Source organism: Arachis ipaensis, chromosome B5, assembly GCF_059453495.1.
Source record: "Arachis ipaensis isolate K30076 ecotype BB chromosome B5, ASM5945349v1, whole genome shotgun sequence".
Taxonomy (NCBI): Eukaryota; Viridiplantae; Streptophyta; class Magnoliopsida; order Fabales; family Fabaceae; genus Arachis; species Arachis ipaensis.
This window is the reverse complement of record NC_142440.1, coordinates 116441646-116450186: the sequence shown is the minus strand read 5'-3', so window position 1 is coordinate 116450186 and position 8541 is coordinate 116441646. Positions and strand designations below refer to the sequence as shown.

Here is an 8541-nt window from a genome sequence, read left to right as displayed (position 1 = left end):
CAATATGGCATTCAGAGTATCAATTTCAAGAACTCCCTTCTTCATAGGCGTCCCATTACTCACAGGATTCCTCTCAGAAGTGTACATGAACTGGGTATTAGCAACCATGTCAATGAGTTCTTGAGCTTCTGCAGGCGTTTTCTTTAGGTGAATGGATCCACCTGCAGAAGTATCCAATGACATCTTAGCTAATTCAGAGAGACCATCATAGAATATATCCAGGATGGTCCAATCTGAAAGCATGTCAAAAGGACACTTTTTGGTCAGCTGCTTGTATCTTTCCCAAGCTTCATAGAGGGATTCACCTTCTTTCTGTCTGAAGGTTTGAACATCCACTCTAAGCTTGCTCAGCTTTTGAGGAGGAAAGAACTTGGCCAAGAAAGCCGTGACCAGCTTATCCCAAGAGTTCAGGTTATCTTTGGGTTGAGAGTCCAACCAAACTCTAGCTCTGTCTCTTACAGCAAAAGGGAAAAGCATGAGCCTGTAGACTTCAGGATTTACTCCATTAGTCTTAACAGTATCACAAATCTGCAAGAATTCAGTTAAGAACTGAAAAGGATCTTCAGATGGAAGTCCATGAAATTTGCAGTTCTGCTGCATCAGAGAAACTAGCTGAGGTTTCAGCTCAAAATTGTTTGCTCCAATGGTAGGAATGGAGATGCTTCTTCTATGTAAATTGGAATTAGGTGCAGTAAAGTCACCAAGCATTCTCCTTGCATTGTTGTTGTTGGGTTCGGCTGCCATCTCCTTTACTTGTTCGAAATTTTCAATAAGGTTGTCTCTAGATTGTTGTAATTTAGCTTCTCTTAGTTTCCTCTTCAGAGTCCTTTCAGGTTCTGGATCAGCTTCAACAAGAATACCTTTTTCCTTGTTCCTGCTCATAAGAAAGAGAAGAGAACAAGAAAAGAAGAGGAATCCTCTATGTCACAGTAAAGAGGTTCCTTATTGTTAGTAGATAAATAAATGAATAGAGTAAGATGGGAGAGGGAGAATTTTCGAAAATAATTTTTGAAAAAGAGTTAGTGATTTTTGAAAATAGTTTTTTTTTTGAAAAAGGTTAGTAATTTTTCGAAAATTAAAATTAAAAATTAAAATTAAAAATTAAAATAGTTAGTTAATTAAAAAGAAATTTTGAAAAAGGGGGAAGATATTTTCGAAAATTAGAGAGAGAGAGTTAGTTAGGTAGTTTTGAAAAAGATAAGAAACAAACAAAAAGTTAGTTGGTTAGTTGAAACAAATTTTTGAAAAGATAAGAAGTTAGGAAGTTAGAAAAGATATTTTGAAATCAAATTTTTGAAAATGATAAGATAAGAAGATATTTTTGAAAAGATATGATTGAAATTAGTTTTTGAAAAAGATTTGATTTTTGAAAAAGATTTTGAAAGAGATAAGGTTTTTAAATTGAAAATTTGATTTGACTCATAAAAACAACTGGATTTTAAAAATTTTTTAAAAAGTCAAATCTTATTTTCGAAATTTTAAGAGAGAAAAAGGTAAAGATATTTTTTTTATTTTTGAATTTTTATGATGAGAGAGAAAAACAAGAAAAATGATGCAATGTATGAAAGTTATGGATCAAAACAATGAATGCATGCAAGAATGCTATGAATGTCAAGATGAACACCAAGAACACTATGAAGATCATGATGAACATCAAGAACACATTTTTGAGAAAATTTTTAATGCAAAGAAAACATGCAAGACACCAAACTTAGAAATCTTTGATGCTTAGGCACTAAGAATTCAAGAATGCATATGAAAAACAAGAAAAGACACAAAACATGCAAATGCAAAGATCAAACAAGAAGACTTACCAAGAACAACTTGAAGATCATGAAGAACACTATGAATGCATGAATTTTTTCGAAAAATGCAAGATGAACATGCAATTGACACCAAACTTATAACATGACTCAAGACTCAAACAAGAAACAAAAATATTTTTGATTTTTTTATGATTTTCTAATTTTTTTTTGTATTTTTTCGAAAATTATTTGAAAAATAAAAATAAGGATTCCAAAAATTTTAATATGAATTCCAGGAATCTTATGCTCTTTAAACTAAAGCTCCAATCAAAGGGTCAGGCATGGCTTAATAGCCAGCCAAGTTCTAGCATGTAACTCAGACATGACACGCCTGACATTTCCTACATTCAACAGCCAATTGGCTAAGAAAGATAAAGAAGCTCTTCTCTTGAGTATAAGTGAAATCTGAGTCCAAAAGAATTGAGACATGGCTTTACAGCCAGCCAGGCTTCAACATGCTTCATGAAACACTAGAATTCATTCTTAAAAATTCTGAAGAAAAATATATTTTTGAAAACATTTTTATTTAAAAATTTTTTTTTTCGAAAACAAAAGGAAAATTTTTGAAAGATTTTTGAAAATTTTTTTGAAAATAAAACAAAAAGAAAATTACCTAATCTGAGCAACAAGATGAACCGTCAGTTGTCCAAACTCGAACAATCCCCGGTAACGGCGCCAAAAACTTGGTGGACAAAATTGTGATTACACTTTGATTATTTAAAATTCATTGCTCTTTCTTTTCCTGGCAGTGGCCCCAAAAACATGATGCCAATACCATGGTTCATAACTTCGCACAACTAACCAGCAAGTGCACTGGGTCATCCAAGTAATACCTTACGTGAGTAAGGGTCGAATCCCACGGAGATTGTTGGTATGAAGCAAGCTATAGTCACCTTGTAAATCTCAGTCAGGAAGATATAAAATAGTAATGGGGTTTTCGAAAATAATACTAAAATAAGGATAGAAATACTTATGTAATTCATTGGTTAGAATTTCAGATAAGCGTGTAGAGATGCTTTCGTTCCTCTGAACCTCTGCTTTCCTGCTATCTTCATCCAATCAATCTTACTCCTTTCTATGGCTAGCTTTATGTAAGGATGTCACCGGTGCCAATGGCTACTTTTGATCTCTCTCGGGAAAATGATCCAAATGCTCTGTCACAGCACGGCTAATCGTCTGGAGGCATCACCTTTGTCGTTGGTTGCATCCTATTCCTCCCTGTGAAAATAGTCCGATGCGCTGTCACTGCATGGCTAATCATCTGGAGGTTCTCGATCATACTGGAATAGGATTTACTATCCTTTTGCGTCTGTCACTACGCCCAGCACTCGCGAGTTTGAAGCTCATCACAGTCATTCAATCCCAGAATCCTACTCGGAATACCACGGACAAGGTTTAGACTTTCTGGATTCTCATGAATGCCGCCATCAATCTAGCTTATACCACGAAGATCCCAATATCTCGGACTCGGTCCCCTGTATTAGTAATCTAAGAGAACTCGTTCAATCGAAGGTAGAACGGGAGTGGTTGTCAGGCACGCGTTCATAGGGAATGATGATGATTGTCACTTTCATCACATTCAGGTTGAAGTGCGAATGAATATCTTAGAAGTGGAATAAGTTGAATTGAATAGAAAACAGTAGTACTTTGCATTAATCTTTGAGGAACAGCAGAGCTCCACACCTTAATCTATGGAATGTAGAAGCTCTACCGTTGAAAATACATAAGTGAAGGTCCAGGCATGGCCGAATGGCCAGCCCCCAAAACAAGATCACAGGATCAAAATACAATCCAGGATGATCAAATGATATCTAATACAATAGTAAAAGGTCCTATTTATAATAAACTAGCTACTAGGTTTTACAGAAGTAAGTAATTGATGCATAAATCCACTTCCGGGGCCCACTTGGTGTGTTCTTGGGCTGAGCTTGAGTGTTGCACGTGTAGAGGTCCTTCTTGGAGTTGAACGCCACCTTTTGTGCCATTTTGGGCGTTGAACTCCACTTTGCAACTTGTTTCTGGCGCTGGACGCCAGAATTGGGCAGAGAGCTGGCGTTGAACGCCAGTTTGCGTCGTCTAAACTTGGGCAAAGTATGGACTATTATACATTTCTGGAAAGCCCTGGATGTCTACTTTCCAACGCAATTAAAAGCGAGCCATTTCGAGTTCTGTAGCTCCAGAAAATCCACTTTGAGAGCAGGGAGGTCAGAATCCAACAGCATCAGCAGTCCTTCTTCAACCTCTGAATCTGATTTTTGCTCAAGTCCTTTAATTTCAGCCAGAAAATATCTGAAATCATAGAAAAACACACAAACTCATAGTAAAGTCCAGAAATGTGAATTTATCATAAAAACTAATGAAAACATCCCTAAAAGTAACTAGATCCTACTAAAAACATACTAAAAACAATGCCAAAAAAGCGTATAAATTATCCGCTCATCACAGAATTTAAACAAGAAAAGATAAATTGCAATAAACAGATGAGTAGAGGAGTAATTGAATTGAAATAGATCTAAACAAAAAAGTAGAAATGCTTGACAAAATTTAAAAACAGAAAGTGAGCAATGCTTAATTTGCAACAATTTAAAAGTGGTTGAAGATCTCAGGAGTGGAAGAGACTAGATAACAAGTCTAGATCTCAAATCCTTCCTTGATCCAACAAGAAAAATTGCAAAAGAAATAAAGGAAATTAAATTGCAGAAGTAAATTGCATAAGAGTAGAAGAATGAAGCAGTAAATAGAAACTGAAATTCAATTATGCAGAAGATTAAAACAGGATCTCAAGGTGAGATTGAAACAGAAGTTCTTCAATTCTTCACCCAAGATCCAAAGCAAGAAAAGTAAAGAGTGCTCAAGCAAGAACAAGGAAGAAGAGAGATCAATTCTCCTTCCCAATTCTCTAAGATCTAAACTCAAAAATAAAAGCTCAAAATGAGAATGAAAGTAAAAGGAAAATTCAAAGTAGAGTCTAGAGGTCCTAATTACATCAAACTAGATCCTATTTATACACTTTCTATTCTTGGATTTTGGAATTTGGATGAGCTTTTGATTTGGTGAAGAAATGAAATAAGTTGGAGTTTTAATTCAATTTTTAGCCCAATATTTCACCTCCCAGGGGCAAGCTCAGTTGGAAAAACTAACTGAGCACTCAAGTGTGCTGCCCGTGTCAAGTATGGTGCGTGTCCCAGCCTTGGTTGAATGCTTGACACTAGAGCTCAGTTGGAATTTTGAACTGAGCTCTAGGTGTGTCAAAGTTGTGCACTCCATGGCATCTTGGCCGTGTCAAGTGCGCGCTCATGCTTGCTCCTTGTTGCGCCAATTTGTTGCTTGGTCGTGTCAAAGTGTGGGGAGCTTGGGGAGGTAGTGCTCAGTTGGAAAAACCAACTGAGCTTTCCATGGTGTAGCGCTTAGCTTTGCACTCCAAGGTCCCAGGTTCAAATCCTGGTGGAGGAAGTTTGGAGCAATTTCCTTTGGAAGAGTGGGTGCTCCTTCCTTATGTCTCCAAGAATTCCCAAGTTCGAATCCTAGAGGGAGCAAGTGGAGGCTATTTTTCTTGGAAGGGTTGGACGCTCCTCCCTTGCTTCTCAAAGAGTTCCCAAGTTCGAAACTTGGCCCAAGCATGTTAGTTCATTTTCCTTGCAAGCTGAGTGGCGCTCCTCCCTTATGTTTCAAAGGATTCCCAAGTTCGAATGCTAGAGGAGGCATTTTGGTTAATTCTTCATGATTTTCTTTTGTGAGGAACGTTCCTTGCCTCCCCTTGGTCCTTGGTTCAAATCTTGGTGGCTTCATCCCTTGGAATTTCATCTTGAATTAATTTTGAGAGGTCCCCGATAAAGTTCACTTAGTGAACTGAGCTTCATGCCATTTCCTTGCTTTCTTTAGTGCTCAGTTAACTCTTTGAACTTAGCTATGTACCTTGCCTTCTCCTTTCATTCCTTGTGAAGCTTAGTTCATTTCCCAAACTTAGCTTTCCTTCTCCCTTAACGTTGCCACGCTTTTTCTTCCTTTGGGGCATGCTTTTTGCTTCCTTTGGAACGTTCCTTATGCCACGCTTTTCTTATTTTCTTCTTTCTTCACCTACAAGTAATCAAATCAACCAATCAAAGTATCACCAAATTTACAAGGTTTATAAATCATTAAAATTCAATTAAATTTAGCTTAAACCTCATGATTTAACATCAATTACATGGTGGTTGATTGATTCAAAGAAGTCATACATTTTTATTCCAAATTACTTACTTAGAATGCAAGAAAGTGCATAAAACCTAATAAAAACAAAGAAAAAGGCTAGTGAAACTAGGCTAAGATGACTTGTCATCACAACACCAAACTTAAAACTTGCTTGTCCCCAAGCAAGCACTTAAACATAAGAGAAGATAGAATAAAATAGATAAGTACGCATGTCCTTATTAGGCAAATAGTTGAATTTGGTTTATGGGGTTTTATGCAGATCAAAAATAGCTCATTTATTACTTGCTGTCAAAACAAACAATGTTTCCTTAAGGGTTTACCAAGGTTGCTGCTATGATTCCTTGTCTTTTTGCTTATTTCCCTTGTAAGCTTTTTCTTCTTTCTTTTGCATTTCAGAGCTTATTACTTATTAAAGGCTTGGTGGCAAATGTTGCAGTGGCCTTTGGCTTATTTTCACTCAAAATTTTTTTTTTCACCACAGACACATGGCTCACCTTTTTCTTCCTAGGATCATTGATGCCCAGCATCTTTTTGGATCACTAAATGTTTTGTAGCTAGGTTGCTCTTTATTGTGGACTTTCAGTTGGCAATCCCAAATCAGTTGATCTAAGTTGCCAAGTTTTAAAATACTCCTTAGAACCTACTTGTCCAAGCATATCCTAGTACATAAACACCACAGGCATATGTCCTAGGGTCCAAGCTATTGGTGTCTAGCCTTATTGTTTGTTCCTTTGCCAACTTTTGGTTTTTCTTCTTTCTTTTTCTTTCTGTTTTGGTTTATTTTCAAGGGGCTTTCATTAATTGAAGGATCATAGCAGCAAACTAGCTTAAGCTTCAAGAAATAAGTCATTCTGCAACATTTATTCCATGAGCTAATAGTTGAATCAAACACACACCACCACTAACTTTCATTCTAACTTTTGCAACATTGAACAATTACTTTTCTAAATCAAACATCTTTCTTTTATTCAAACAGCAAGGGAGACAAGACAAAGTGTTCAAGCTTATGAGTGATGACATTTATTATGCAGATATTTTATTCTTAACTAACTACTAATGTAAACAAAAGAAATAGTAAAACATGAAGCAATTGGAGGCATGTCATGTTTCAGACATGCATCTTCCTTATTTAAGTAAAAGTAAGAAAAGGAGCTTCACCACTTCTATTTGTCAGGCATTTCCATTCTTTTGGATTTGCTGGATTCTCCCTTCCTCTTCTTCCTCGTCTGTGTATAATCTTGAGCTTCTTCACGAGGACATCTTCTTTCCCAAACAGGATCTGTGAGACCTGAGAGCCCAACTGCCTCTAATCTTTGGAATGCTACCTGGGTATTAAGCTGAGACTTTGCTGCCTGGCGGTCTCTAAGTTCTTGGCATTGATCAAATGATTTGATTTGTGGATTTAGTACTGGCATGCAGCGGGTTAAATACTCCAACCTTGCTTGTACATCCTCATTACAATCTGATTGTTACACATGTCTAACCTCTCCAATGGTGTGATGAATATTCTTCCACTGGTACAGGTTGTGAGTATATTCCCCATACTTGGCATGAGTTAGGAACATTTTGTCATATGATTCCTTAAGATTTGCTGTTTGTTCCTTCTGCCCTTCAAGAATATTGGCTTGGAATTCTTGTTGTTGGGCCATTGATTGTTGCTACCAGCTCTCCAATCTTTCCTCCATTCTGTGTTGCCAAGCTTCATTTTGCTCCCCGTCCTTCGAATATTATTCCCGGTGCTCTAGATATTGCTCTTATTGTTGCAGATAGAGTTCCTGTTGCCTTGAATACTGCTCTTGTACTCTCACATTCTGTTGTGATATTTCATCAAAAACTTCCTGCAATTGACTCATATCTATGATACTCTGAGCTTGTTCGTCCCTCCTGTGTGACCTTCTTCTTCTGTGAGTTCTTTCTTCTTCTTGATCTTCCTCTTCCTCTTCATTAAGGCCTTCCATTTTTCTCTTTATAATTCCTCTGGTTCCTTTCACATTCTTTGTATCTTCATCCTCGAAGAGCACTCCAGCTTTGTTACACAATCTCAGGATCGTGCTTGGGTGCCCAAGCCTACCCGATTTGTTTGTGTCTTCAGCCATCTCCTGGATACTATCTGCTATGAGTTGGGCAAGGTCGATTTCCCCACCATGTAGGATGCAGTATGTCAGGAGAGCTCTCTTGATTATGACTGATGAGGTATTCGCAGTGGGGAGTATTGATCCCCTTACTACCTCATACCACCCCTTTGCCTCAGGTCTGAGATCAAGTCTCTTCAGACAACTCGGGGTTCCCTGTGAGTCTCTTTCCCAGTCTCTTCCTTTAATACATAACCCCTCCAATATTTCATCAGGATCATTATCACCACGCAGTCTGTCTTCATAGCTAAGCTCATCATAAGTTATGGTTCTCAACTTTAGAGCTCTTGTGATTGATGGTGGACTAAAGTCCACTTCAACACCTCTGACATAACTTTTGTATGATGGGCTGTCTTCGTTCTTCTTAACCGCATTGGCGTAAAACTCCCTTATCATCACAGCACTAATATCAG

General features: G+C 37.4%; 1 non-coding gene across 1 annotated transcript; it reads left to right on the top strand.

The window, feature by feature from the left end:
- Positions 1–237: 237 nt before the first annotated feature.
- On the top strand, positions 238–345 carry LOC148565488 (small nucleolar RNA R71). The gene has a single exon (XR_015884675.1). It is a non-coding gene; the product is annotated as a small nucleolar RNA R71 (small nucleolar RNA).
- The last annotated feature ends 8196 nt before the right edge of the window (positions 346–8541 follow it).